The sequence below is a fragment of the Bufo gargarizans genome, chromosome 6, assembly GCF_014858855.1.
Source record: "Bufo gargarizans isolate SCDJY-AF-19 chromosome 6, ASM1485885v1, whole genome shotgun sequence".
Taxonomy (NCBI): Eukaryota; Metazoa; Chordata; class Amphibia; order Anura; family Bufonidae; genus Bufo; species Bufo gargarizans.
Window position 1 is genome coordinate 302,421,659 of NC_058085.1, and position 7,748 is coordinate 302,429,406.

Here is a 7,748-nt window from a genome sequence, read left to right on the forward strand (position 1 = left end):
AAAAAGCCTCCACCGCTCCTCTGCGGTAATAAAGGTTCTCTACTGCCCCCTTTCTGTGCCGAGAAGAGCTGCTCCTTTCAACACCAATTGAGCAGTGACTCGCTCGTACATCTATGTATGATGCAAGACCCTAAAGAAGCTCCTGCCCTCATCATAGAAAGTAATTTAGAGATTCCAGTATCCATTCCTGTCTATTTTACTTAAGGACTTGCTTTATGTCTGCTTATTTTTCTTAAAACTTCATTTTTTCTTATTTTGGGATGACATTTATGGACTGTTTACTGTTTTCCATAGAGTTATGGACTCCAATTTCAATGGTTTCAATTTGCAATGGTCGCCCATTTTATATGGTAACTTGAGGGACCTTTGTATATACTATAATATCCTACTATTTCCTGTGCGAAACTCCTATACAGACTTATGTGTTCTTAACCGACTATAAACAAAAACTCTGTATAGTGTGACTCTACAGTCAGACACCCTCCTAACATCTATACCCCTCTTCTTAAACACATGTGCAGTTTAGAAGTAGAGGACAGAAGGAAAATGTATACATGCACAACCACACTATACAAGGTTTGTTCATATTTTATTACTGTTGAGACACAAGTATTCACAGGAGCTGAAGACACAAAATACTAGGATATTTTTGACTGAAACAAGATGAAAAAAAATTATTTTTTATTTTAGATACATTACAGCTATAAAAAATTACCGCAAAGGCGGACGATTGACAACCTGTAAAGAGTTACATTTTATCTGCATGATATATCAACTCAACCTGTATATGGAACTATATTTAGACATAAACTTCGAAGGCTATACAGAGCATACTAATTCCATATTTACTATACCTTCCTTACTCATAAGTCAGTATTTTTGTCCTAATTAGTGTTATTTATTAATTAAATATATCAGCAGTGTAGAAAAGAAAAATCATAAAATGTGCTAAATGTCTTAAACGCTCTATAACTTAAAATGTATTAATTTAAGTAAGCTCATCCTGGCTTAGGAGTCCAGTAGGTGGTCCTAATCAGTAATTTACAGCTATCTATATGTGCACACTGATAGAGGGAAGACCACCCACTGAACCCCTAAGCATAAAAACAGCATAGATTGTAATGAATATATTACACATATTGCTGAATCTTTCCCCACAAAATTATAAATGATCCTGCTTAGCTCCTCCTGTTCTATAACATGCTGCCCATAGATTGCACAGCATTTCCAAAGCATAAGGTTTCCTTAAAACTCGTGTTAGTAAGCAGCTATTATTTATGTATGTTTTATGTTGTATGCATGTTTATTATAGTAATTTACTGTAGAAATGAGCACGTTAAGAATACAGAGAAGCATGCAGCCAATGTATAGTATTATATAGTAAAGGAGGTATAATAATAAAGAAGGTATAGTAAAGGAGGTATAGTATTACATATATAATAGTCAGACTGTGCCCCAGGAAACGGCACAACTTAAAACAATACATGACAGGCAGTATCAATGTGTAATATATTCTCTTTAGTTTAGATTCTTGCCCTAGGGCAGGCAGTCATGCATAGGTTAAGCAGCAACTCATAAGAGTCCCATTGAAGGTTCAGTAGACCAGATGCACAGGTGAGTTAGCCAAGCTCTTATTGCTGTTAGCTTCCTTTTAAACTTTTGAGAAAACACATTTATGCAATCCTGACCAGGTGTATAGTCTATAGAGCCAAACTATAGTTAGATGAAAAATGTTGCTACAGTATATCAAAGTTACACTTAAAGGGGTATGTTGGTCTCAGCAAATAAAGGTTATTATTTTTTAAAGCAAAAAACATTAAAACATTACTTATAGCTTTTATTTTCTTTCAAATTTTAGTTTTATTAAGTTTTTATAGAACCAAAATAAATAAAGACCGATAAAACATGCATTATGTGTGGCATAGTCAATGAGTTACAGAATACAGACTCTGCTAATGCTCACAATGTTACCTCCAAAACATTCTATAAACCATATGGCTAAAGATGGCCTTGTGGTTTGTCCATTGGTCGATTCTCAGCGAACTTTGCTCGTTCGCGATTCGCCGAAGATGCGAACATATGGCGATGTTCGCATGCATCATATTCTTTTGCATTGTGCTAAACTTTGACCCATGACACATCCATCAGGTGGGACAGGACAGCCAATTGAGACATTTTAGCACTTGAACACCACCCCACCCTATAACAGAACCCTACCTGGCAGCCATTTTACATTCTGTATTTTGCCAATGTAGGGAGAGGTTGCTTTGTGTAGCAGGGACAGACCGTTAGGGACGCCAAACGCTCGCTAATAGGGCCACAAAAGTCCTTTTAAGGACTGGTATAGGTGTGCTTTCGATAGGTGTGATATACTGAGGGGTGTGATATACTTTTACATTTGTATTGTGCAGCAGTTGTGTGCTGTTCTGCTGGGATACCGCTGCTATATAGAGGGAAAACCACTATTGGAATAACTAAATGCAACTGGTGTGATATACCTGTTGCCCCCCCAAAAAACTGATTGAGGGGTGTGATATACCTATAATATACTTTCTAACATAGAAAGTATATAGTGCATTTGTATTGTGCAGCAGTTGTGGGCAGTTCTGCTGCAATACCACAGGTATATAGAGGGTTAGGCGCTATTGGAACAACTATTTGCAATGGGTGTGATATACCTGTTGCCCCCCAAAAAACTGATTGAGTGGTGCAATATACCTGCTTCCACAAAATACTGATTAAGGTGTTTGATATACCTGCTTCCACAAAATACTGATTGAGGGGTGCGATATACCTGCTTCCACAAAATACTGATTAAGGGGTTGGATATACCTGCTTCCACAAAATACAGATTGAGGGGTGCAATATACCTGCTTTCACCAAATATTGATTAAGGGGTTCTATATACCTGCTTCCGCAAAATACTCCCCAAAAGAGGAGAAGGAAGAGAAGCAGACAGAACCCATAGTGCACAGAAGGCAAAAAGTAGATAGCAATTCGGCAAAATACCCTGGGTCCAGGATGTCTTGCGGCAGGCTCTCTGGCTATTTTAGAAGATTTTACACAGTCATGGCTCGCCTTGCTGATGTTCAGTGGCAACACCACCTGCCAGTCAGATGTATAATTTGTGACAGCCCGACAGGCTGGAACTCCATCTTGCATATGCTTTATAGGCTGCTCCAGCAGCAATGTGCCATTAACGACTACCTGTACAAACTTTGCAGCAGGACAGTTTCTGGGGAACTTGTTTTCTTTTTCACCGCGCCAGAGGCTGCTCATGCGTGACACATGCAGACTTCTGCATCCATTTGATGAGATCACCAAACTGGTCAGTCACAGCCAGGGTGCCATCAATGCCATCTTACCTGATGCCTTCTTTCTGGGGCTTGCATTGAGTTGCGTTATCAATTAAGCTGTCGAGGAGCAGGAGCTGGAAGATGAGGAAGTCGCAATGCTGAATGAATTCCCAGGGGGGGCTAATCCATCTGAGACAAGTCAGCAGGAGTTTGAAGAGGAGGAGGAGGATGGTGGCTGGGGGAGGAGGAGGAGGAGCAAGAATAGCTGATTTTTTAGGGGGACTTTAAACTTTTCGGGGATCCTGGTGTTGTCCGTGGCTGGGAGGAGGAGACCGAGGACGACATTCTCCTGGGCGATGAGCAGAAGCCAGGCCATTCCAATTTAGTGCAAATGGGGGCCTTCATGCTCCAATATTTGAAGAGGGACCCCATATAAAAAGCATAAAGGGCAAGGACCAGTACTGGGTGCAATGTACTTAGACTCTCGATACAAACATAAAATGGCACACATGTTACCAGCATCACAGAGGACTGGCAGAATGCAGCATTTCCAGAACTTGCTGTGAGAGATGTTGCATTCTGCTGTTGCGGGCACTGGCAGAGAAATTTAGACCCACAGCGAAACAGGTGCAGGTACCAATCCTACCGTGCCTGCAAGAAGAGGGCTTTTTGAAGATGTGTTGGTCACTTCGGATATGAGATCATTCTTGCAGCCAACCCATCAACAGCCGCCCTCCTGATCCAGCCTCAGGGAACGCCTAGACCGACAGGTGTCTGACTACATCGGGTTAATGGCTGATGTGGACGCTCTGAGAAGTGAGGAGCCCCAAGACTACTGGGTGTGCAGGCTTTATCTATGGCCACAGCTGGCACAATTTGCCATGGAACTCTTGGCTTACCCCTCGTTGAATATCCTGTCCCAAAGGACGTTCAGCACAGCAGGGGGAATCGTGACCAATAAGCACACTTGCCTAGCTCATGACAGTGTGGACTACCTCACATTTCTAAAAATGAATGAGGCATGAATCTCAGAGGAATTCAACACCTGTGACATAATAATATTACAGGCTATAGCTACTAGAGAGGGGAGTTAGTCTGATTGCCTGATTGGAGTCGGGAAGGAATTTTTATTCCCCTAAAGTGGGGAAAATTGGCCTTCCTCTGGATCAACTTGCAGGATAACAGGCCGAACTGGATGGACAAATGTATTTTTTCGGCCTTATGTACTATGTTACTGTGACCACTTGTAATTGAATTTCCTCATGTCAGCCCACACATATACGCCATCACCCAGAAAAAAGAATGGTCCTTGTCTTATGTATATGCAACGGCATAAAAGGCCTTTTCTGTCAGGTGAATGCCTATTTTTAGGGGCCGGTACTCCACTGGCCTACAGTAAAATTGTTATTCAGTCACTGCCTAATGTACCTCAAGCCACATAATCACTTGTTCTTTTCTGTCAGGTGAATGCCACATTTTGGGGGCCTGTACTGACCTACAGCAAAATTGTTGTCCACTGACTGTCTAATATACCTCCAGCCACACAATCACTTGTTCTTTTCTGTCAAGTGAATGCCTAATTATTGGGGCCTATACTCCACTGGCCTACAGTAAAAATGTTATACAGTGACTGTCTAATGTACCTCCAGCCACATAATCACTTGTTCTTTTCTGTCGGGTGAATTCCTGGTTTTTGGGGCCTGTACTCCACTGACCTACAGTAAAAGTGCAATTCAGTGTCTGCCTAATGTACCTTAAGCCTCATAACCATTTGTTCTTTTCTGTCAGGTGAATGCCTAATTTTTGGGGCCTGTACTGGCCTACAGTAAAGTTGTTATCCACTGACCATCTAATATACCTTCAGCCACATAATCACTTGTTCTTTTACGTCAGGTGAATGCCTAATGTTTGGGGCCTGTACTCCCGTGGCCTAAAATACTGATTTTCTAGACTCCAGCAGGGCACATTTTTGAGAGTTTCCCTTTAAGACATATAAATTTGGCCCCTGATTAAAATACACATTTTTTGTGGGAATTTTTGCCATTGATCCCCCTTTGGTATGTCACTGTCCATGTTGTGGGACTATTTGTGCACTTCTAGTAAGTATTTGGTGGCTGCAAATATAACCTGAAGGTTTTTCATGTTCGCCTGCCATTAAAGTGAATGGGGCCCGCCGCGAACGCGCAGTTTGCGAAAACTTTATCGTCCCGGCCAATGTTTGTCCATTACTACATATAGCAGCAATTTAAAATGACTAGCTTCTTATTCAAAGTCCCAAAAGTTTTTCAGTATTCAATAAACCTTTCCACAGTGCTATGCAAATACAGTGCAAATGAGCAGGAAATATATAACAACTTATAAAATGCTGTTACACAGTATTAAACAGTGCAAGTTAACCATTTCAAGTGAAATAAAGTAAGAAGTTTATAACTTTGCTTAGGGGAAATGGGCAATTGTCCACAAATGTTGAAATGTCAAAGTACCCCTGCTCCAGGAAACTACATATATATATATATATATATATATACACACACACAGTCAGGTCCATAAATATTGGGACATCAACACAATTCTAACATTTCTGGCTCTAAATACCACCACAATAGATTTTAAATGAAGTGAACAAGATGTGGTTTAACTGCAGACTGACAGCTTTAATTTGAGGGTATTTACATCCAAATCAGGTGAACGGTGTAGCAATTACAACAGTTTGCATATGTGACTCCCACTGGTTAAGTAACCAAAAGTAATGGGACAATTGGCTTCTCAGCTGTTCCATGGCCAGGTGTGTGTTATTCCCTCATTATCCCAATTACAATGAGCAGATAAATGGTCCAGAGTTCATTTCAAGTGTGCTATTTGCATTTGGAATCTGTTGCTGTCAACTCTCAAGATGAGATCCAAAGAGCTGTCACTATCAGTAAAGCAAGCCTTCATTAGGCTAAAAAAAAAAAAAAAATCAGAGAGATAGCAAAAACATTAGGCGTGGACAAAACAGCTGTTTGGAATATTCTTAAAAAGAAGGAACGCACCGGTGAGCTCAGCAACACCAAAAGACCCAGAAGACCACGGAAAACAACTCTGAACTCTGGTGGATGACCGAAGAATTCTTTCCCTGGTGAGGAAAACACACTTCACAACAGTTGGTCAGATCAAGAACACTCTCCAGGAGGTAGGTGCATGTGTGTCAAAGTCAACAATCAAGAGAAAACTTCACCAGAGTGAATACAGAGGGTTCACCACAAGATTTAAACCATTGGTGAGCCTCAAAAACAGGAAGGCCAGATTACAGTTTGCCAAACAACATTTAAAAAAGTACAGATGAGAACAAGTTCAACTTGTACCAGAGTGATGGGAAGAGAAGAGTATGTAGAAGGAAAGTAACTGCTCATGATCTTAAGCATACCACTTTATCAGTGAAGCATGGTGGTGGTAATGTCATGGCGTGGGCATGTATGGCTGCCAATGGAACTGGTTCTCTTGTATTTATTGATGATGTGACTGCTGACAATAAATCATTAATAAAAATTCATCAATAAATTATATGTGTGAAAAATTCAACTCCTTTCACAAATAAATGGCTCTCGTACAACTATTGTAATCATTGCAGCTCACTCTGCTTTTCATGGAATTCCTTTAGATTTGTATATCGTGCCGCTTTAAACAAACTCCTAATCATTGTGAACCAACTGTAAAGAGAACCCCTTTAATACAGATTTGAAGGGGGCCAAACTCAAGTATTCTATATGAAAAATTCCTTTAAATTGTGCATGGTATGGAAATTTGGGTATTTTTCTGAATGATTTTCGTGTGTGTGTGTGTGTGAGGGGCCTAAAAAATATTTTTAGAGTTAAACATACGTATGGTTAAAGACCAAACTAATGGTCTGCAATATGTAATCATCTCTTTTAAAGGTTGTACAATGTGTTTTTTTAAATAGTTTTAAAAAAATAGATTATTTTTTTGTCCTTTCATGTGCTGGACCCTACAAGTCAGACATGGATTTAAATATACAGGTTTAAGTTAGGTGACATGTCCAAGCTATTAGTGCATCTACAGGAACATACACAATGTGCGAATGCCAGCAGAGCATGCCTTTTTACTAATGTACCGTAAGTAGGGTTGCAGATACATTATGATGGAAATCTTTTGTTACAAGTTCTCATTTCTGTATTCTGTACCCAAGGATTTCTAAGTTAAAACTATAATTTTTGTATGAGCCACATACCCTGATATTATTTTAAATATATGCTAGAATTTTGAGATTTTCCAGGTAAGAGAGTCATGCTTAGGTCTGACATAGTTTGACTGCTCTAGTGAAAGTGTAACATAATGTATGGTACCAAAGATAATAAAACAATCAAACTGAGAGTTTTTTTAAATTTAAACTTTACTGATACAATTGAAAGGGTTCGCTCACGAGAAACCTTTTATCACTTATCCACAGGTTAG